Here is a 25,017-nt window from a genome sequence, read left to right as displayed (position 1 = left end):
TCTTCATATCAGCAACAAGCCTGTTTTACATTCTTCATCGTTCATTTGTTCACTGTAGTAGCACTGTCAATTACCTTCAAGAACTTTTCCTTTGTGTTCATAAGTTGGCTGTTTGTTATAAGAGACCTAGCTTTTAGCCTCTCTCAGCTTTCAACATGCCTTCTTCATTAAGTTTAATCATTTCCAGCTTTTGACTTAAAGTGAGAGATGTATGATGCTTTTCTTCTCACTTGAACACTTACAGGCCATTGCAGGGTTATTACTTGGTCTAATTTTAATATTGTTGTGTCTCAGGGAATAGTGAGGCTTGAGGAGAAGAAGAGAGATGGAAGAACAGCTAGCTGCTGAAGAAGTGGGAACACACATGATATTAATTAAGTTTGCTATCTTATATGTGCAGAGTGTATGGTGTCCCACAATTACAATAGTGACATAAAAGATCATTGATCACAGATAACCATAAGTAATATAATGACAATGATAAAATCTGAAATATTGTGAGAAGTATTGAACTGTGACCCAGAAACCAAAAGTGAGCACATACTGTTGGAAAAAATAGTGTGGATAGAATTGCTCAAGGCAGGCTGGCCACAAACCTTCAATTTGTAAAAAACACAACATCTACAAGAAAAGTGCAATGAAACAAAGTACGCTTGTCATTGCTCCAGGTTACAGAGAAAAAAAGTGGAAGAGATTAGATTCAAATCAAATCTCTCTGATGCCAAAATCCATGATCTTAATCATTAAATACATTGCTTCCAATTTTATGTCTAGATAATATATATTTCATAAGTTTTATATAAAAATCTATTGTTTAACCTCATCTCATTAGTAATATATATATAATATTCAGAAAGTTTAATTAAACAATGGTTTCTTAAATGAACTACTGCTTTATTAAGCAAGAAACAAATCTTAATCTGTAATATATATTTAGAAGTAGCATTTATAACATTAAAATAAGCCATGATGGTTTTTCCAAAATAATGAGAAAATGACCCCTTAAATCAATTATACTTTAAAAAGAAAGATGCCTCTTTTGTCTGTCTTTATGAAGGAGATGAAATTTGGCAAGGCAAAAACTATAGATTGTTAAAAGAAGCAAGTTAACTCATGTTTATGTTTTATAACTTATTTTATTTTTTAAAACAACCTTGAGTAGAGTTTTCTTTGTATTTATTTTGTACTATTTTAAGATGTATAGGTCATTTGCAAGTAGTTAGTTTCTGAATTTTCGGTGCAATCCAAATACTTAGTTTAGTATTACCTGTGGTTTACCTGCTAATTTAAACAAATGACTATAACATGCAAATTAAGATTATAACCACGCATTTTCAACTGCAAACTATATGGAGAGAGTATTCGTTATGAAAAAGATAAAAAATAAAAATCACAGTTTCTATTTTCTTTGCAGTTTAAAAATGAATTGGAAAATGAATTAGTAATAATGTTTAAAATGCATTTAATTGTGTTTTTTAATGTTGCATGGCATAAAATTTTAATAGCTCGGTTAGAAATCTATGTCTGAACTAGATTTCAGAGAAATTGTTTTCCTCTTTCTATTGGTGAAATACTAACTGCTGTGTCTTGATATGACCACTTGATGGAACTCTTTCATTTTGCTTTCAGCAATCTCTAAGCAGTGACAAACTTACCTTTCTTGGCAGGTATAAAAGTGTATATAAGTATGTATGTGTGTATATATACATGTATATGTATGTGTGTGTGTGTATATATATGTATATATATGTGTGCGTATGTATATATGTATATATATATGTGTATATATGTGTATATATATATATCTATGCTTAAAGGAATTCGTTATTTGGCACATTTAGTATTCTCTACCGTTTTTTATGTATGTGAATTTTATTTATTTCTATGGAGAACCACAGTGTTAGTAAGTCGACCTGTAGAAAAAGAAATAAAATTCTACTTCTTAAATAAACTCTTGTTCTCATTTCCCTCCAAGAATTTTTTGCAAAAAATTAATTTTAAATAATTCTAAATATTTAAATATAATAATATCCAAGATGTTATTTGCTTTATAATCAAACTGAAACTGTATTTCTGGAATGCCTTCAAAATTCATAGTCAGAAGCATTCACAAGGTCTTGGGAATTAGAGGGTGTTAGGTAGCTGTGGGAACTTCCTAACAATTATCCTTATTAAGAAAGATAGTTTGAGAAGGGGAGAGATTGATTTTGAAGTGAAGCTTTCAATAAAGTCATATAGAACAATTAGGAAAAACTAGAAGTGAAGGATGGGGTGAAAATCACCTTCTCTTCATTGAAAACATTGACGCTATAGGTCATCCAAGAGCTGTGGATTAGGTATCAATCATCTATTTGTGACCTTTCATTTAAACTTTCTGAAGTTTTGCATAAAATAGGGATAATCGTAAATCTCTCACGAGGCTCAGATACAATAAAACTCACTGTAGTAATACATTTGTAAACTCTAAAAACATCGTGGAACTAGTAGTTGTTGGAATGATCACATTGTTGTAAAGAAAGCCCACATTAAGCATGTCAGCATATCTCGGAGAAAAAGGCCGTCTTCGGTAACTCTACCTTACAAAATATTTTCCATGCTCTGTAGTGTCTGGCTCCTAGTCAGAAGAATCTCAAGGAAGTAAGGCCTCTTTTTTGTTTGCCATTTATTCTAAGTGATCTCTGCCACTTCAGTGGCATCTAGTCCTATGCTAATGGTGGCCAAATCATTTTTCCAGTCCAGAATCTCTACATGAACTCCACCATCCTATTAGACACTTTCTCCCCAGTATTCTGGAAACTTAAATTTCTCTGTCTTAAACCAAACTCACTGTGTTTATTCTGCAAAACTGTTGCATACACTTGGCTGACAGAGTTTTTGGTTTTTAAATTGATGACCGTGATTAATTTCTCTTTTGGCTCCCCAGTACCCAGCCTACAGTAGTCAGAGACCGATTAACCATTGAATGAATGAAGTATTTTGAAGCTCAAGACACAGATTTGACCTAATGGTGATAATTTCAAACATTAATTTGTTTTATTGTGACTCTGTTAGAGATTGGCTTATACAATATTACTTTCCTAGTGATTCTTGTTTTTATCTATTTTTGGTCTACACAAGGCATTGAAAATATAAGTCACTGAATGTGCCCTCATTTTCAGAGTTTAAAAGAAACTTCATTGCTGCACTAATGATAAACATTTAATCAACCCATTTTTAGGAATAAGTTATAAAACACTATTAATGCTTTTTCTCTATATACACTTTTTCTTCTTGAATTACTGGAGTGAGGAAATTCACTTAAGAGTAATGTCTTTCAATAAGAGCAGCTGTAAGGGAAAAGCATATTTTCACTGCCAAGAAAAACTATCAGATAAAATACATTCATTGTACAAAAAAATTACAAACGATTTCTGTAGACATGCAATATGGTATGTACTATTGAATGTGTTGGGGATAAAGTAATAAACAAAAGTACATGTCCTTACATTCTTTGAGCTTGTGTGGGAAACCCAATATAAACAAATGTGCTATTTATATTTTGGTTTAAATTATTTTATTTCAGGTTGCAACAGAACTATACAAAATGTGAAGTAGGGAAGGTGATGAAGTAACAGAGGCTGCTATTTTCTAATGGGTTGTCAGAGAAGATCTGTCTAAGGGGAGACTTTATATAGATATCTGAGTGAAATGATGGGCCAAGGCATTTCGGGAAGACATTTTGGATTGCCTCGAGAGGTCTCAAGAACCTTCCAGGGCTCTCCAGAACCCCTCTTCAGGGATCTCTGACAAGATACTGATTACAGAGATGTCTGAGGACAGAGCTGGGACAATCCAACATTTGTAGTACTGATGCAAAGAAAGCCCACCAAAAGAGATTTAGATCATTTCTATAGTTCTATAAAAATGTTTTTATGACTCCCAATTTTCATTTAGTTAGCGTATTTTTTCTTCTTCATGTCACCTTTACCCTTTGGTTGACTGTAAAGGAATCCATACACTTACGCAATGTATTCTGTAACAGCATAAGCTGTTTTCAATGATGGGAGCATCAATTTATAGGTAAGTATAACTCAATTAAAGCACATAAGTTCAGGTACTAAAATCAATACAAAGAGCATATTCTGGTACCTCCCAGTCGCCCGCCTCCGGTTTACATATGCTTAACATTTCTGGTGGACAGAATCTTGCTGCTTGTTTGGGATTCTTGACATCACAATATTCATCGTAGAGTAGGCATGCAATGCTTTTAATTTAAATCAATAAGTTAATTTCAAGGGGCAGGGAAGTGAGCAAAAGGGGGCTTATGACCCTTTTTCCTAAAGAGCAACCAATGGTCAGCCACCATTGATTGCTACACAAGGCCACTCCTGAGATCCCAGTTCTAATATCATAAATAATCAAGTACATGAAAATAATAGAAAATGAAACCCATCCTTTTCTGACAACAGTGTCTTGCTTCTGGAGATAAAACTAATGATTTTCCCAGAAAATTTTTAAGCAACATTTGGAGGAAAAGCTAAAGAGAGATTTGAATATTATTCCTTTAGGACAGGATTGCCTGGTAACTTACAGGGCACCTATTTAAATGTGAACTTCAGATAAGCCTCTAAGTATTTAAGATGTTCTTATACTAAAAAGTTATTTGTTTTTTACATGAAATTGAAATATAAGTAGAAATCCTATATTTTTATTTGTTAAATCTGACAATCCTATGTTAGGAATACTTTAGACAGATGAGGGTAAGATACTTTCTCTGGAAACATCAAGCAAGCTATTTTTGTTAGTCCATCAATCAAAGCCAAGGAGCCAATAGGATAGATTAGTATGGCTAAATGTCTTAGGCTATTGGCAAAAATGTGTGGGTGTAGTATTTTTCAGGACAAAATAAAAGAAAGGAAGTTAGCTTTTAGATGGATGAAATGTTCTTTCTTAGCTATGATTTTATTAAAAATATACTGAGATGAGAAAATCAATCCTTTCTCAGATGAGAAGAAATCCAAACATAAGCGCAATAAAACGTGTGAAAGCAATAAAATACATGCTATAGAATTCAACCATATTCCAATATATACTGATAGAGCAAATATGAGAGAGGATAATAATACATGAAGCTAAACTATGCCCTCTTCCATGAAAAATCATAGGCTCAAATTGTCTATGGAGGGGCTAGGCCACTCATAATGACAAAAGATGAAGACATTAATAAGAGTTATATAACATTTTTGTAGTTATATTAAGCTTCTAAGTGAGGGTAAAAAGTAACAAATATTCCCAACCGTGTGATAAAAACAATAAAAAATTACTACAATTGACAGAACTCCAGGATCATAAGAGACTTGTTAGATTCTAAAGGAAGTTGCTAATGAATAAGGAAAGCTGTTAAACAGGCATTGAAAGTCTCCAAAGAACTAGGGCATGCATTAAAGAAATCTTCAGGAAAATGCAATATAGTAAAATTCAGAAAAAAATGTTTAACTGTGGTGTGGTATAAAATTCCAGTGGTGTGAATTTCAGAATCAAGAATAGACCTGAGAAAGAAGAGGAGGAGGAGGAGGAGGGGGACCTTTCTAGCAAAGATCATTACCTGTCAAAACCATGAAGTCTCTTAATAAAATAAGCTACTGACTAGATTTTAAATTTGCATTGGAAATGCCATGATTATTAAAAATTTTTACATAAAAAAAGGCCTGGGTTATTTGAATGTGTTCTCTAACTCTGGTTGTGTGCTTGGAAATAAAGCCCTATCACTGGCGTTCCAACTCTGCTGTGATCCTATTTTGGGGGTTAGTTCCTGGCAGTGCTGCTATGAGCATATTTGCCAAATTGTCTAAAGACCACTTTTCTTGTTATGCAAATATCAGTTTAGTCGTCCAACTTGTGTATACAGTTCTGGAACAAGAAGCATCTGGAAAAAAAAGAACATATTATGACAGTTAGCTAAAAGTGGGGGATGGGGATATTCTTTGGAGGAAAAGAATTCTATCAAGGACCTAATGTATTTAATTCTGTTCGTTAAAAACAAATTTCCAATGGTTTCAAGCCAGAAATTAATTAAAATAAAAATGGGAGTTAACATGAAATATTAACAAAACTTTATCATTTCTATTTGTTTTTGTTAACTGTGCTTAATAAGTGTTCAGAAAAAACATGGCATTATATTAATGTCTCCTAAATATTTGAAAATCTGTAATTTAGCACTTCTTACATTTCTTTATTATTATTATTATACTTTAAGTTCTAGGGTACATGTGCACAATGTGCAGGTTTGTATACATGTGCCATGTTGGTGTGCTGCACCCATTAACTCCTCATTTACGTTAGGTATTTCTCCTAATGCTATCCCTCCCCCAACCCCCCACCCCATGACAGGCTCTGGTGTGTGATATTCCCAACCCAGTGTTCAAATGTTCTCATTGTTCAATTCCCACCTGTGAGTGAGAACATGCAGTGTTTGGTCTTCTGTCCTTGCGGTAGTTTGCTCAGAATGATGGTTTCCAGCTTCATCCATGTCCCTACAAAGGACATGAACTCATCCTTTTTTACAGTTGCATAGTATTCCATGGTGTATATGTGCCACATTTTCTTAATCTAATCTATCATTGATGGACACTTGGGTTGGTTGCAAGTCTTTGCTATTGTGAATAGTGCCACAATAAACATATGTGTTCATGTCTTTATAGTAGCATGATTTATAATCCTTTGGGTATATGCCCAGTAATAGAATTGCTGGGTCAAATGGTATTTCTAGTTTGAGATCCTTGAGGAATCACCACACTGTCTTCCACAATGGTTGAACTACTTTACAGTCCCACCAACAGTGTAAAATCCTTCCTATTACTCCACATCATCTCCAGCACCTGTTGTTTCCTGACTTTTTAAATGATGGCCATTCTAACTGGTGTGAGATGGTTTCTCATTGTGGTTTTGATTTGCATTTCTCTGATGACCAGTGATGATGAGCCTTTTTTCATGTGTGTGTTGGCTGAATAAAGGTCTTCCTTTGAAAAGTGTCTGTTCATATCCTTTGCCCACGTTTTGATGGGGCTGTTCGATTTTTTCTTGTAAATTTGTTAAAGTCTTCGTTGATTCTGGATATTAGCCCTTTGTCAGATGGGTAGATTGCAAAAATTTCCTCCCATTCTGTAGGTTGCCTGTTCACTCTGATGGTAGTTTCTTTTGCTGTGCAGAAGCTCTTTAGTTTAATTAGATCCCATTTGTCTATCTTGGCTTTTGTTGCCACTGCTTTTGGTGTTTTAGTCATGAAGTCCTTGCCCATGCCTATGTCCTGAATGGTATTGCCTAGGTTTTCTTCTGGGTTTTTACGGTTTTACATATAACATTTAAGTCTTTAATCCATCTTGAATTAATTTTTGTATAAGGTGTCAGGAAGGGATCCAGTTTCAGCTTTCTACATATGGCTAGCCAGTTTTCCCAGCACCATTTATTAAATAGGAAATCATTTCCCCATTTCTTGTTTTAGTCAGGTTTGTGAAAGATAAGATGGTTTTAGATGTGTGGTGGTATTTCTGAGGCCTCTGTTCTGTTCCATTCATCTATGTATCTGTTTTGGTACCAGTACCATGCTGTTTTGGTTACTGTAGCCTTGTAGTATAGTTGGAAGTCAGGTAGCATGATGCCTCCAGCTTTGTTGTTTTTGCTTAGGATTGGCTTGGCAATACAGGCTCTTTTTTGGTTCCATGTGAACTTTAAAGTAGTTTTTTTCCAATTCTGTGAAGAAAGTCATTGGTAGCTTGATGGGGATGGCATTGAATCTATAAATTACCTTGGGGAGTATGGCCATTTTCACAATAGTGATTCTTCCTATCCATGAGCATGGAATGTTCTTCCATTTGTTTGTATCCTCTTTTATTTCATTGAGCAGTGGTTTGTAGTTCTCCTTGAAGAGGTCTTTCACATCCCTTGTGAATTGGATTCTTATGTATTTTATTCTCTTTGTAGCAATTGTGAATGGGAGTTCACTCATGATTTAGCTCTCTGTCTGTTACTGGTGTATAGGAATGCTTGTGATTTTTGCACATTGATTTTGTATCCTGAGACTTTGCTGAAGTTACTTATCAGCTTAAGGAGATTTTGGGCTGAGATGATGGGGTTTTCTAAATATAAATCATGTCGTCTGCAAACAGGGACAATTTGACTTTCTCTTTTCCTAATTGAATATTTATTTCTCTTTATTTCTTTATTTCTTTCACTTGCCTGATTGCCCTGGCCAGAACTTCCAGCACTATGTTGAATAGGAGTGGTGAGAGAGGCCATCCCTGTCTTGTGCCGGTTTTCAAAGGGCATGATTCCAGTTGTTGCACATTCAGTAAGATATTGGCTGTGCGTTTGTCATAAATAGCTCTTATTATTTTGAGATACGTCCCATCAATACCAAATTTATTGAGAGTGTTTAGCACGAAGCGCTGTTGAATTTTGTCAAGGGCCTTTTCTAAATCTATTGAGATAATCATGTGGTTTTTGTCTTTGGTTCTGTTTATGTGATGGATTATATCTATTGATTTGCGTATGTTAAACCAGCATTGCATCCCAGGGATGAAGCCAAATTGATCTTGGTGGATAAGCTTTTTGATGTGCTGCTGGATTCGGTTTGCCAGTATTTTACTGAGGATTTTCGCATCGATGTTCATCAGGGATATTGGTCTAAAATTCTCTTTTTTTGTTGTGTCTCTGACAGGCTTTGGTATCAGGATGAAGCTGGCCTCATAAAATGAGTTAGGGAGGATTCCCTCTTTTCCTATTGTTTGGAATAGTTTCAGAAGGAATGGTACCAGTTCCTCTTTGTACCTCTGGTAGAATTCAGCTGTGAATCCTGGACTTTTTTTGGTTGGTAGGCTATTAATTATTGCCTCAATTTCAGAGTCTGTTGTTGGTCTATTCAGGGATTCAGAATCTTTCTGGTTTAGTCTTGGGAGGGTGTATGTGTCCAGGAATTTATCCATTTCTTCTAGATTTTCTAATTTATTTGCATAGAGGCATTTATAGTATTCTCTGATGGTAGTTTGTATTTCTGTGGGATCGGTGGTGATATCCCCTTTATCATTTTTTATTGCGTCTATTTGATTCTTCTCTCTTTTCTTCTTTATTTGTCTTGCTAGCGGTCTATCAATTTTGTTGATCTTTTAAAAAAAACCAGCTCCTGGATTCATTGGTTTTTTTGAAGGGTGTTTTGTGTCTCTATTTCCTTCAGTTCTGCTCTGATCTTAGTTATTTCCTGACTTCTGCTAGCTTTGGGATGTGTTTGCTCTTGCTTCTCTTGTTCTTTTAATAGTCATGTTAGGGTGTTGATTTTAGATCTTTCCTGCTTTCTCTTGTGGGCATTTAGTGCTATAAATTTCCCTCTACATACTGCTTTGAATGTGTCCCAGAGATTCTGGTATGTTGTGTCTTTTTTCTCATTGGTTTCAAAGAACATCTTTATTTCTGCCTTCATTTCGTTATGTACCCAGTAGTCATTCAGGAGCAGGTTGTTCAGTTTCCATGTAGTTGTGCAGTTTTGAGTGAGTTTCTTAATCCTGAGTTCTAATTTGATTGCACTGTGGTCTGAGAGATAGTTTGTTGTGATGTGTGTTCTTTTACATTTGCTGAGGAGAAGCACTTCTTACATTTCTGATGTGAAAACTGTTTAAACACTATGGCATCCTAGTTTAAAAATTACATATTGAGTGGTCCAAACAGACCGTAAAGTTTTCAGAAAGCAATATTCATATCACGTACATTGAAGTTAGTTTCGACTGGATATTATACGATACTGCTTATTTAGGCAAGATAGTGTTTTCTTTTAATATTGCAATGTGTGATGTACTAAAGAACTTTAATGTTGAAGCTTTAAAAAGACAGAAATAAGAGAAACCCAAACACATTCTGACTGGCTGTAAAAGTAAGAATAAATAGTACTTGCAAAGCATCATAAAATGGATATAACAGCAAAAAAAAAAAAAATGGGTAGAAATGTTATCGTTGATTTTTCTTTGTTTCCTCAAGGAGGAAAAATAACACTTTTATCATGGTTGGGACATAACTTCTAAAGAAAAACAAGTTTAGAGCTTTCTATGTATTTTCTATTTCTTTCTTTAGACAATGTTACCACGTGGTCTGGTCTAATACAGCTGTGACACATACACATACACACACATCACCGACCAGGATATGCTGTGCTATTGCTTTTGCTTCTTCGTGTGAATATTGAAAGGCCACAGGGTCACCTTCAGCTCCTTGGACACTGGCTTCCTGTGTGTCCTGCTGTGCATATAGGGCCTGCTACCGTGGTGTTTCCTCTGAGTCCCACACGCTGTGCCATTTTTGTACGAATTGAGCCAGATATTTTCTACATGGCATCATGGTCTGCCACTGGAATTTTACACTGAAAAGTTAGCAATAAGCATTTTACTACTCATTATTATTTATATGTTGCTATGTAATAAAGCACCGCAAAGCTTAATGACTTCAAATCACAGCCATTTTATTGGGTATGATGCCATGAGACAGCAATATGGGCAGGGTGAAGAAGAGAGAACTCGTCCATGATTGACATGGTTTTGGCTGGGACAGCTCAGCTGGACATAGTGGAACCCATTGGCCTCATTTGCACGTGGGGCCTGGTACTTGCTGTTGGCTGGAATGCCATGGGTCTCTTCCATGTAGATTGTGTTTCTGCCTGTGGCCTGTCACTCTCCCGTCTCTCTGTGTGGTTACCCTCCTTAATAGGAGATTCCGGAATTCTTTATTCGGAGCTGAGTTCCGAAAGGGAAAGTAGAAACTGAAGACCTGAGCTCAAAAGTCCTAGAACATAACTTCTGTGACATTTCATTGATCAAAGCAAGCCACGTGGGCAACCCAGATTCAGGAGTTAAAGAAACAGACTTCACCTCTTGACAGGAGGGTGGCAAACACCTTAGAAAACGCGCATAGGCATGACCATTGGTGGGCAGTTTTCATCACTGTAGCACACTGCTTTTATGGGAGATGTGCAGTGGCCTTTGAAATGAACAGCTATACCCAATATCATTTTGCTTTGAATAAGGCAGGAGCATGGATTCTAATTTTTCTCCCAAGTATTCCCTGAAGGAAAAAAATTTATATATCCATTTGTGGTTATAATGTTAAATTAGTTTTAAAAGTTTACAATTTTGATATAATCTCTTCCTCCTCAAGTAGCTTAGCTGGTTAATTCAGAAGGACTAAATGCATCTATTTCTATTTTTCTCCCTGTTTGAAAATAGACAAGTCACCTGTACTAATTTTCTATGATAAGACGTGGAGACTAGGTTATATATCTTTGCAGATAAGCACGCTCAGAACTGAAAGAATAAAGTTGAAAGTATGTTGTTTCAGTAGGGAACAGTGGGAAATAATTAATAACCCACATTAGTTCTGTGTGTTGGAATGTTGTTGTGGGGGTAGGAGAAGTAATTATTTTGCAGTTAAATTAATACAAGTCTACTTCCTGATGCTTCTGCTACAGTAACTTCTTTTTGTCTTACCACCTCGAATCCATGTGTTTTGTGATGTGCCATTATCTTGCTTTAAGCTCTTCAGTTGCTTCCAGTGGCTGGTAGAAAACAGTGAAAATTCCTTAGTGTGACATTTATGAGCCTTGCCTGGTTCCAGCTGTCACTCATCATGCCCCACCTCACGGCCTGTGCCCCAGCCAATCAAACTGCCTGTAATTTTCTCAGATGGCAGTCTGGGTCAGACCTGCAAGGCTGCTCGTTCAGTGCTCTCTGTTGTAGCTTCCTTTGGTCCCGGACTTCTTTTACTCTCCCACCTCCCAGAAAACCTGGTCCAAGAACAATGCTTCTCTCTTTAACCTTAGCCAATACTGAATCTTAAGTGAATCTTCTTTATAATCGCCTCCTCTTATGTAGAAGTGACTGTTTTATCCCATGTGTGCTAATTTCCAGACCTTCATAAGTTTTATCTTTGAAGCTATAGTATACTCCTGCATTTAATTACTTACTTATCTTTTTCTATGGCTGGACTGCGGTAAATATATCTTTATTTTTTTTTTTCTAAATCCTCTCTTCCTAGGACAATGTCTGGCGCATGTTTGGTATTGAAGAAATGAGGCTTGCTGAATTAATGCACATATGCCAAAATCCCTTTTGATAGTGAGTCTTCCTAGTAAATATTCTAGACATGTTCTAAGACAGATGCATAAGTATTATCTCAGCATGGACTTTCCCTGTATGATTCAGAACAGATTACTCAAATATGATTCTTTGTTGTTTTTTTTTTTTTTAATTGAGACTGGAACCATGATGAGAAGGTGAATGTGATCAGTCTGAGGATGTGCTCGGCTAGATTTCTGCAGGGTAAATTTTCTCCTCTATGCCATAAAATAACCAGCAGACTGTTTAAGAGCCACCAGGAACTCCAGTTTTTCTTTCAGAAATCTGTTAAGACATAATGTTTGATGTGCTTGCTTTCCAAGGCATACATTAGTTGAGTGCAATTATATAAAGGAATGTTGTACCCACAAGCCATATTGCACTGAGTATGTTCTGCAGAAATGTACCTTGATATGCCACATAACACCCATACACATTTGCGGGCCTGCACTCATTATCGATTGAAAACAATCTGATCGAAAAGTGACAGTCTCGATTGCGATTTTCATTTGATCTTACAAGTTATTTCCAAGGGCCACGGTGTTGGCACATTTTTAACTCCTGTGTCTCCTTCACCCTCTACAACAGACTTAGCCCCACCTTTTCATGGAAAAGCACAAGACCCTCAAATCATTGTGTTGTCCTAACGGCTTTCAAAGAATTACTTCCTTCGAAGTTATTTTCCTCTTTTTTTAACTTACGTTTCTAAAGCTAGAGTCAGGATAGTTGATTCTGGTGCTGAAAAAAATCAGTTAATAACCATTTTTATAAACTTCTACACATTTCTTTGGTGTAGGGTTGGTGTCATGGAATATTGTGCATTTGGAGGTTAGAAAGAAACTGTTTCACTTCTTTTTTTTTTGAGGCAGGATCTCACTCTTGCCCAGGGTGGAGTGCAGTGGTGCGATCCCGGCTCACTGCAACCACCGCCTCCCGGGTTCAAGTGATTCTCCTGCCTCAGGCTCCCAAGTAGCTGGGATTACAGGCACCCGCCACCACGCCCAGTTAATTTTTGTATTTTTAGTAGAAATGGGGTTTCACCATGTTGGCCAGGCTGGTCTCAAACTCCTGACCTCAGGTGATCTGCCTGCCTCGGCCTCCCAAAGTGCTGGTATTACAGGTGTGAGCCAGCGCGCCTGGCTGGTTCACATTTTAAATATGCAACTTTTTAACCAAATGATTTGGGGCAAGTTTCTCCTGTTTTTCTTTTTTTTTTTGAAATAGAGTTTCATTCTTGTTGCCCAGGCTGGAGTTCAATGGCGCAATCTCAGCTCACCACAACCTCTGCCTCCCAGGGTCAAGCGACTCTCCTGCCTCAGCTTCCCTAGTAGCTGGGATTACAGGCATGCGCCACCATGCCCAGCTAATTTCATGATTTTAGTAGAGACGGGGTTTCTCCATGTTGGTGAGGCTGGTCTCAGACTCCCGCCCTCAGGTGATCCGCCAGCCTCGGCCTCCCAAAGTGCTGGGATTACAGGTGTGAGCCAACGCGCCTGGCTGGTTCACATTTTAAATATGCAACTTTTTAACTAAATGATTTGGGGCAAGTTTCTCCTGTTTTTCTTTTTTTTTTTGAAATAGAGTTTCATTCTTGTTGCCCAGGCTGGAGTTCAATGGCGCAATCTCAGCTCACCACAACCTCTGCCTCCCAGGGTCAAGCGACTCTCCTGCCTCAGCTTCCCTAGTAGCTGGGATTACAGGCATGCGCCACCATGCCCAGCTAATTTCATGTTTTTAGTAGAGACGGGGTTTCTCCATGTTGGTGAGGCTGGTCTCAGACTCCCGCCCTCAGGTGATCCGCCAGCCTCGGCCTCCCAAAGTGCTGGGATTACAGGCATGAGCCACCGTGCCCAGCCATTTCTCCCCTTTTTCACATGTTTTCTCAGCTATAAAATATTTATCCCTGTAGATCTCTGTTCACCTCGAAAGTCAAGATAAAACTTTCCATTTGCTTCCCAGTATATATTTGGACATTTTGCCATAGTGAACTTACCCATGCCTGTTTTTAAGTGTGTTCATTTGTATTACTTTGGAAAAGCAATTATCTTGCCATCCTCTTTGTTGTCTTCAGATTTCTACTCCCTATTTTTCATTGAGATTTTCTTCTGCCCTCAAGTAGTACATGCTCATCCATCTCCATTGCATATCAATAGGCCTTTGAAAATAATCCTAGCTATAAATCCTGACTATTAAATAATTCAGAATTATTTACTCATCTGCATCATCCTGATTTATATTCCTATGTTTCCCACACTGTGTTCAGTGGTAGAAACACATGCTAAATTATGCATGTACATTTTCTTTTTTCTTTTTTTTTTTAGACAGAGTATCACTCTGTTGCCCAGGCTGGAGTGCACTGGCACGATCTTGGCTCACTGCAACCTCTGCCTCCTGGCTTCAAGCGATTCTGCTGCCTCAGCCTCCCAAGTAGCTGGGATTACAGGTGTCCACCACCATGCCTGGCTAATTTTTGTATTTTTACTAGAGACGGGGTTTCACCTGTGGGCTGGGCTGGTCTCAAACTCCTGACCTCGTGATCTGCCCTCCTCGGACTCCCAAAGTGCTGGGATTCACATGTTCATTTTCCAGTCACTATTTACGCATTCTTCAATCATACTGCTTTTCTCAGCGTATACATACATAAAATGTTTTCTGTGCATCAAGCCTTATTCTAGGCACTGGGGATAGACTAAAAACAAACAAAATAGGATAATCTGTTCCCCTGCCCCCTTGAAACTCACGGTCAAACAGAAGAAAAATATATGAAACAAAAGAATAAAGTAAATAATTTTGTCATTTGAATAAACACAAAGATAGAGTGATATTATAGAACAAAATCCTTAACTACTTTTGGACAATGAGTAAGAGTTTTTAAAGAAATGCCATTTAAACAGATACTTTAAAAATAAAGAAAGATTCACCGAATGACAGGGATCAAGGAGGACGTATGAATAAGTAAAATTAACCTAGAGAGGAACTTAAGGAAGAAACGTAGATCAGAATGTGCAGAGCTTTGAAAGAGTCATTTTAAGAATGTTCTTACCTTTTCTGAAGGGTACTGGGAAGATACCGAAAAGTTTCAGCAGAAGGGTAACTTGACCTCATTTGTATTTTTAAAGAAATCATTCTAGTTTCTGTTTGTGGAGCAAGAAAAAAGAAAGATTGTTTGGGAAAGAACAGGAAGTGGGGGAAGATGGTGAGTAGAATTCTACAAGTAGGTTTTGCAAATATATGTGTAGAGCTAGAAGAAATATCTGGTACAGATATAAATTTGGGTCCCTTCAGTCTATCATTATTAAAGGAAAGAATGGGAGTAGGTGAGATTGCATTGAGTGTATATTGCATGAAGAGTGGGGAAAAGAAATTATGAGAAACTTCAACACTTTAAAATTAAGTAGAAAAGTAGGACCTGGTAAGGAACAATCAAGATGCAAGAATGATAGAGGTGTGAGGAACATCCTCAGAATGAGGTTACATTGTATGATGGGTGCTGTGATCACAGCCCTCTTTAAGGGTGGTCTCAACTGCCTGCAACCAATGACTGATCAATAGACGGATATGAAGGCACAGTCTACCCGTTCCAACTAGAACTTGGCCTTTATACAACTCTGAAGTGTTATTTTACCAGTGTCCCCATAGGCTGAAGCTGCGTCCAGCCCACTTTCTCTCCTTGTCCTACCATGCTTCTCTCTACTTTCCTAGGTATTGATCCCAAGAGAATTCCATAAAAGACATCCTTCTTGTTAGTATCCATCTGACATTCTCCTTCCCTGGGAACACAACTGGTAGCACATGGAAAACTGCATGTGTGTGTGTGTGTATGTGTGTGTGTGTGTGTATCTGTGTGTGTATGTGTGTGTATGTATGTGTGTGTGTATGTGTATGTATGTGTGTGTATGTGTGTTTATGTATGTGTGTGTATGTGTGTGTGTATGTGTGTGTATGTGTGTGTATGTGTGTGTATGTATGTGTGTGTGTATGTGTGTGTATGTGTGTTTATGTGTGTGTGTGTATGTGTGTGTTAAAAGAGTGTGCTAGATTGTGTCTAGTAATCTTGCACAGTCAATAAATAATGTCTGCAATAGGAACAAAGTAGTGATTCGCCCTTTTGTTTCAGTAGTGAATGCAGCTAAATTGGTCAAGTCATGCCAGCAGCAATGGAATTGGACCGTGTAGAGGAATAAGAGAGGGAGACTTAGGATGGGTAATGTTGACAATCTTCCTGAAGAGCTTAGGAGGAAACACAAAATCAGGACAGTGGTAACACATGTAAAATTTGTTTCAGGTGGAAGAAATGACATTGACTTTGGAATGTTCCTCCACAGGTGGCGGAGGGGCCATAGGAAAGACTGGCGTTAGGTTGACTAGAGGAGGATGCAGCACAGTTTCCTGTCTTGGCTTTTGTTTGTTTCAGGGAAGAAAGAGACAAAGATTAAGGACAGCAGAGGGAAATACAGGTTGTGTTTGTGGTGAAAGATTAAAATAGTCATTCTGAAGGGTGATGGGTTGAATTGAGAAAATAAACGTGGTCTCTTTTTTTTTAGGCAGCATCAGGAGTTCAGTTGAGAGTAATGACAATGAATTTATACGGCACAAATGTAGGCAATCACATGTTCTACTTGTTTTCTTGTTTAATATAAATGGCCATGCATTTTGGGTTGGTTGGTAAATGGTGTTTGTGATGAAAACATCTGTTTCCCTTTTTTTTACTCTCTTAAGAAAAATACCATTTAAAGAAAATTTAAATTACCTTGCATTTGAAAAGAACACATCAATAAGCTTATATAAACATTTTCTCTGTTGGGGAATACTTCCTAATGAATCGCATCCTTTGTCTATAGGGTAAAAGGAAAGAACATTATCTGACTAATAAGGAAGAAGGAGCTCTTTGTGAATCCATAATATTAAGCATAGATATTTGTCAGGCTAAACTTACCTGGTTGAGCCTCTATAATTAGAATATGACTGATGAAGAGAAGAAATATTTGTATATAATGTAATGAAAGGCTTTGTAAAGTTTATTTGCATAGGGGATGTAGGTGGAAGGCTGGCTCAAATTAATCAGTATTATCTGCGGAAGTGATGGCATTCCACTTCGGAGAATAAACGACATGACATCCTGTGGTTCCTTTGAATTCTGGACATTACATGAAAGGGGACATATTATTGCTCTCTTAAATAATATCCGACTTGTAATTAAAAATGAATGTAGGGTTTAATGACTTCTTTTGTCTTCTTTTTTGTGCAGAGAAAACTTCTAAAGCTCATTTTTAACATTTGCTATTCAATTTATAGATTTCTAAGCCTAGTTCTTCTCTAGGTCTCTTTCATTACTGAGATTATTTTATTTTTAAAATGGGAAATTGCAGCAATTATTTTAAGGGCTTATGAATTTTTTTAATCTTGTTTACAAATGTAAGACATTTTCAAATATTTTTAAATTTATTTATAAACCTTTATAACTTATTTTTTGAGTGCTTCAAATTTAGGACAGTAAATTTTTTCTGCATATCTAAATAACTTTTATAAATCTAATTAATAAAAATAGTGACCCTAAAATGCATCTAGTTGTTCCAAAATAATATATAAATACTAAAATATCAATTTAAAATACCATGTCAAAATCAAGCAAATAATTACATATTTTAAGTTTGAAATTATGAAACCATCATTCCAATTCACTAGGAATTCCAAATGTAATATATTTTATTTCACTTAAGTTCTTTAGTGTCTGCATCTACAAACAAAATTTCCCCGATAATTTTATTTTTGTAAGAACAATCAATATGGTGAATCCAAACGCTTTGCCAAATGTTCCAATATTGTTTATATTAGTAAGAAATTTAAAATCAAATATCTGTTTCAAGTACTCAACTGCATATTAGATATTGTACCTTTAAAACTCACTCTCTGCTGGGCATGGGGGCTCATGCCTGTAATCCCAGCACTTTGGAAGGCAAAGGAGGGCAGATCACCTGAGGTCAGGAGTTCAAGACCAGCCTGGCCAACCTGGAGAAACCTTGTCTCTACAAAAAATACAAAAATTAGCCGGGCGTGGTGGGGTGCATCTGTAGTGCCAGTTACTCAGGAGGCTGAGGCAGGAGAATTGCTTGAACTGGGGGGGGAGGTTGCAGTGAGCTGAGATCCCACCACTGCCCTCCAGCCTGGGCGACAGAGTGAGACTCTCTCTCAAAAAACAAAATGAAGCTTTCTCTCATAAGCGAAGTTCTCTTAAACATTACACGTATGTAGATTTCCAACACAGATTGGATCCTTTCCAATGCCAAACTATCTTTACTAGGATTTCAAATTTTTAAAGTATTTCTATGCTTAATTGGAAACCCTGCCGAGGCTAAGGAGACGTGTACACATCATGAAAGCAACGACTATCTGGTAACTGAAGATACTCACAGTACCAAACACTTAATTCTAAATCTTATGCTGTGGGAGATCATGTCATCCTGCGCGACTATGATTTATTATGACCGGAAACCTTTGCCAGGATTTTGATCTTTTTAGATTCTATTTTTTTTTCTGAGCTACTAATAAAAACTTATGTAGAGCTTTTATGTTGGTGACCCTCGGACCTCAAGGAGGAAGTTATACCACCCATTCCCTGGAGTTACTTGGAACAGATTTTCTAATTCTCCTGTCTAATCACAGAACTCTGCCCTCCCACCTACATTGGTCATTTGTCTGTATGTCGAATGCATTATTTTAGCTCTTAAGAAACATATGTGTATTTTCCAACTAAACCGTAAAACTTCGTGGGAATACCAATGAATGCCTTTTCCATCTAACTTTAAAGAACTTTGAACTTCATAGAATTTTCTATTTTTTCGTGTTCTTAATACCACAAAACACAGGTATTAATATCATATGTATTGGCATTTGGATATCTCTTATAGCTTTATCTGACATGGGTTTGAAAATTATAAGGTCATTCTATTGGCATTTATTTAATTATTGCTTATGACATTTTATGTTGATTGAGCCCTACATTTTTGGCTTTTGGAAATAAAGACTGCTGTGATTTTGTCTGTAATGGTGCAAACACATTGTCATTCATTGACATATGAATGTACTTCAAGTTTAAAAGATGTCCTGTTTCTCTTGATCATCAGAAATCTCAGAGCTGACAGCACCAGGCATGTGTGTTTGTGTGTGTGTGACAGTGAGAGAGGGAGAGAGAGAGCGAGAGAGAGAGAGATTAAAAAACACCCCAGAACATAGTAAAGTGACAGAAACAAATTAAAGATGAATTAAATTTCATCCAAACTTTAAATATGGTCATTTTGCACCTTTGAGAAAGTTGGGTAGCTTATTCTAGGAAGACCATACTGTAGAAAGGATGGAATACCTGATTAGTACATTAACGTAATTTTGAAGACATGAAATGAATAAAGTACTTGATTCTAATGCATGATATGCAGGTGTATGTAAGAACTTTGCTAATAGTTGTCTTTTTGAAACAGTAATAGATGTTTCCACGTGTGCACAGGTATGTGCGAATATCAGAGATTAAAATAGAAATGGAACCAAAAAGCTGTGCCATCATTGAAAATGTATTTGTTTAAAGACTACGTGACACTTAGGAGGCATTTTAATGCAATATTTTATGTATGCAATTATTTACATATGTTTAAGTGTTTTTTATTTGACTTCCATAAAGTTTAGATTTGTCGCAATCTTATTTTTACCCTTGAGGGAAGAGAGAGACCCTCTCATATTGTTTTATACTGTTTTATACTCAGTACCTGTTTTAAGAAAAAAACAAGGAAGTGAAATCAAAGACAGGCAGCCCAGCGCCAGACCCAAAACCAGGCCTGGGCCTGCCTGGCCTAAACCTAGTAGCTAAAAATCAACTCATGACTTAGAACCCGATGTTACCCATAGATTTCAGGCATTGTATGGAAGAACATTGTGAAACTCCCTGCCCTGTTCCGTTTCACTCTGACCACCGGTGCATGCAGCCCCTGCCACGTACCCCTTGCTTGCTCAAATCAATCACGACCCTTTCTTGTGAAATCCTTAGTGTTGTGAGCCCTTAAAAGGGACAGAAATTGTGCACTTGGGGAGCTCGGGTTTTGAGGCAGTAGCTTGCTGATGCTCCCCACTGAATAAAGCCCTTCCTTCTACAACTCGGCGTCTGAGGGGTTTTGTCTGCAGCTCATCCTGCTACACACTTAGTAGTGTCTGAATCTTGGAAAGGAAGGGGAGGGAATATCCAGATACCTTAAACGGGGTTCTCGGACTTCTAATAAACAGTTAAAATCTTACACACATGGTATTTAAAGCATACAGATGATTCTACATTTGTCCTAACAGATCATAGTGCCATGAATATTTGTCCATTAACGAACATCCCTTACGTGTAAGAACATTTTGCCACTGCGCTTTTAGTTATCTCCTTTTCACCTACTGTCCCCTGGAATAGTCTCTCCCTTTCGTTTCTCAGGGGTCTTCTTGAGCCTGAAGCTTTTATTGGGCCTCACTTTTTGCTGCTTTGTTCCTTCGCCAGTTCTGGGCCTTTTTGCTGTGTCGACTACAGGTTGAAAAAAGGAGAAAGCGCAACCCCAAGCTACTGACCTATGAGTAACAAGGTCACCGAATTCCCCTTAATCCTGCTGGTCTGATCCCCCACTCTGTGAAGACCATGGCTGGGGAAGACCTAACCTTCACTCCAGCTCGCCTGAATTTGTCAGTCTTTGATGATGGAAGCCTGAAATGCAGACCTTATACCCTAACCAATTCTTCCTCGGCCAAAAAAAAAAACAACCAAAAACCAAACAAAACAAAACAAAAAAACACGGCCACCTCTTTATGACCAACCATAGTTTTGGTTTAAGCCTTCAAGACGCACTTATCTACTTCATCCACAATTACATTGTAGTATCACGCTAAGCCTGGAGTTAATATCAAGGAGCAAATGGCCTCTGGCCTTTTGGAATCCACATGATCTTGGAACTCTGTGGAGATTGTCTTCGGATCACTTTGCCCTGCTGTTGTCCCCCCACCCCGTGCATTTTGTCTTTTCTATCTCCTTCCCTATTGTCGTGTAAAGTTACATCACGATGTTGAGTGGTGTGTTTTACACCCCGATGTCCCATAAACAAATACTTTTAATACCCTTTTGTTGGTCTAATTTGTAAGTGACCATTTTATACGCCACAGTAAGTACCTGTAAAGTTGGAGACAAAGAAAAGAGAATTGTGTTGTTCTCGTTCTAAGAAAGGGCAGCATTAAACTCCTCCGTAACCTCTTTTCTGTATTTCCGTTTTAACAAGGGTAAAGTTATCACAAAGTAGGTGAATGTAAGCATTCTTCCCTCAAACATCTGTGTTCTTCAGCCTGTCCCACTTCACCCTTTCCAAAGAAGGGCAGGTTTTTAAATAGAAGAGAAGCAATGTTGAATAAAGAGTATATCATGACGCTCCATAATTCATATAACCTCCAGACAAGCTCTCAGGTTTATTGGTCAGAAAACACATGGTGACATTCACTACTTTTTTGTTATTATTTTAAAGATTTCTGTGAGAGTGTGGGGCTCAGTCAAACTTTGTAGGGAGAAATAAGCCACAGTCACAGAGATTCATTCATTCATTCAACGCATAGCTTTGTTTCTATTATGCCCCAGTGTCCTAGGCTCTGGGGATTAGACAGTGACCAAAACTGACAGGTATTTAGCCTCATGTAGCTTAAAGCATATTGAAGGGAACAGACAAAACTCACATAGGAATGTGCGATGTGCATAAATAAAATACTTTCGGTAAGTGCCATGACTAAAATACACCGAAGGATGACATACAGTTGCATGTTGCGTAAGAGAGACTTGCGTTAGGTAAGGTGTCTAGGTTAGCTGTCTCTGAGGAAATTGCATTTCAGCTGAGACCTAAAAGATTACAATGAGGTCGGAGAGTGTCCTAGGCAGAGATAAATAGAATGTGTAAATGACTTTACGTTGAAAAATTCCTAAGCTGTTTGAAAAACTGATAGCGGCCAAGTTGCAGGTGAAATGGATGAGAGCAAGTCAAGCTATTACCATTTTATTACAAACCACACATAGGGTCTTTAAATGTTCCAGAATTTTGATTTTTTTTATTACCTGGGAGAGAGTGTAATTTTATTTTCATCAAATCTTGTTCTTATAAACTCCGTTTACATTTTGCTTTCATCTGAGTAAGCTGACCATATAGTGCCCTCGTGTGGCGTAGTGCTGTATTACACGATTAATACTGTAGACTCTTTGAGGCATGATTTTAGCAAAATTCTTTTACACCTTTTTCAGTTAATCTAAGTCACCTCTAGCTGCTCTCACTCAGACTCAAACATAGAATCTTATTTATTTGTATTTTTGTGTTTTACTACTTTCTCACATTCCACTGTGGAATGGACACGCGCTGGGAGCACAGAATCCAGTGGCCTCAGGATCCAGGCAGACTGAGAACAAAAATGAGGGAGGCCAGACTAGACCTGAAACAAAGACTCCGAGAGATTTGGAGAAGCAGGTTATAGGAAAGACTTTCGATTTTATGTATTTACTTTATAAATAAGTAATGCCAAAATAAATAGCCTTGGGGATCATTGTATTTTTCAGATTTCTACGTTTAGCAAATGTACATGGTTAATTTCTCAGTCAACACCACAAATGCTTTGTATCTTTTGTACATTTTGACTATTTTAGAACTGATTATTTTGTGCATCAAGTTGTCTATTTCTGTTTCCAAGTTCAGCATTTTGCCACAGGTTTATTTTGGAAAGTATTTCAGGAATCTTTGTTGCTCAAAACCAAGCACTGTAGCTGGAGCTGGTTTCTTTCCTCCTCTCCCTTCCTCTCTCTTCCTTCTTCCTTCCTAAGGCTTGAGCCATTTTTCACTAGAAGAGTTTTATTTTTAATTTTATTTTTATTTATTTTTTTTGACAAATGACTGCCAGTATGCTTTATGGAATGCAGCTGTTGAACTTTATTTCCTGCTTTTCTTTGCATTAAAGTAGTCCCAAAATTGTTTTCTGAGGAACTCTTCACTTTGACTGCCAGCGCTGCTTGTGTACCTTTCAAGTCAGAAATTGAGCGGTCTGTTAAGGCCCATCTTTATCCAGCTCCTGCTTTTCACATGAGGATGTTTGTGCTACATGCAATTTTGTTGACTTTTGGAGTGTAATGCTTTGTTTGCAAATGAAAACATAGAATTACAGCTTTCCCGGTACTTGTCAGGGACTATAATCACGAATTCACTGCAGCTGGATACTTTTCAGACACGTGGATAAGATAAATAATATTTATGAAAGATGGCCTGGAGGAAACGAAGCCATCTATTCTGCATTGTTATCTAAAATCTGTTTCAAGATGAAGTGAGACCATCAAAAATGCCTAACTGGCCGGGTGCGGTGGCTCACCCCTGTAATCCCAGCACTTTGGGAGGCTGAGGCGGGCGGATCATGAGATGAGGAGATCGAGACCATCCTGGCTAACACGGTGAAACCCCGTCTCTACTAAAAACACAAAAAATTAGCCAGGCGTGGTGGTGGCGCCTGTAGTCCCAGCTACTTGGGAGGCTGAGGTGGGAGAATGGTGTGAACCCGGGAGGCGGAGCTTGCAGTGAGCCGAGATTGCACCACTGCACTCCAGCCTGGGCGACAGAGTGAGACTCTGTCTCAAAAAAAAAAAAAAGAAAAAAGAAAAAGAAGCCTAACTGGACCACATCATACTGGGCCCAACACAGTCGCTTCTTACTGAACTGCTTTAGCCATCATAAAACCTTCTCTTCTTGAGGGGCCGTAGGAAATATTTTCTCTTATTTCATATTGGTGTTCTCCCAAATAACTAGAATATATCATGCACGGTCTTGTTACTGGTTATATTTTCTCCTTTCTGCATGTTAATTAGAAAACTCAAAGTCAAATTTGTGCTCTGCCCTGACTCAGTGCATGATTCGTCAAAGTGTCCATTTGTTCACTGACCACGTTTCTGACACCATCTTGCTTCCCTATTTTTTGTATTTTCTAAAGGTTCTTTCTAAAGAGTTTAAGTATTTTATATTGCTATATTGTATGCATTTGCAAGCAACTTAAATGCATTGGGAACAGAAGTGATAGATAAGTAGCAACCATGGGATCGCTATCGATTCTGTACCTAATTATAAGTACATAATTCCTGGCTTAACCGTCTGTAACCTAAATAAGTAAGAATTAATACACCCTATAATTCCTCGATAGCTGAAACCTCCCCCCAGATAAATTTTATAAGCCATGCTAATCCTATTTCTCAGTGCACAGAGGTTGAACTTGTGGACTAATAATGCATTAATATTCCTCATGAAAAATATAGCTAAATAGGGAGAAAGAGATGAAAAGAACCAAAAATATTCTTTTAAGGATAATATTTGATCCTCTGCATCCATTCATTAAAGCTAATATTCATTCTCCATTTCTCTCTGTCCGTCTGGTTCTATGAAAAGACCTAGCCTGCCCTCAACATGTGTGTGACATTAATAGATGTTAGTGATACAGAGATTGCCCTCAGTGCAGATTGACAGCACTGTGTGGAGGTGAGAAGGAGTCTTGTTTACCACTTAGGATCTGGATCTCTGGTCTGCTTTGTCATGCAACACAATCCTTCTGGGATTTGTAAGTGACGACAAGCCTCAGCGATAATTATATTAAAATGCTTTTAACTTAGTGTAAACATAATTTAATAAGATGTAGATGTTCAAAAGGCTAGCCTTGAATTCAGTCTTGAGACCAGAGACAATATGCCTGTGTGCATGGTGTATGTCTGGAAAGCATGTACATTCTTTGACCCCAGTTAATTTCTACGAAGAAGTGTGTTAGTCTCTGATCTAATAATCTCATCTGCAGATTACTACATTTTTATTACGATAAAGAACAC

Source organism: Symphalangus syndactylus, chromosome 20, assembly GCF_028878055.3.
Source record: "Symphalangus syndactylus isolate Jambi chromosome 20, NHGRI_mSymSyn1-v2.1_pri, whole genome shotgun sequence".
Taxonomy (NCBI): Eukaryota; Metazoa; Chordata; class Mammalia; order Primates; family Hylobatidae; genus Symphalangus; species Symphalangus syndactylus.
This window is presented reverse-complemented; position numbering follows the sequence as displayed.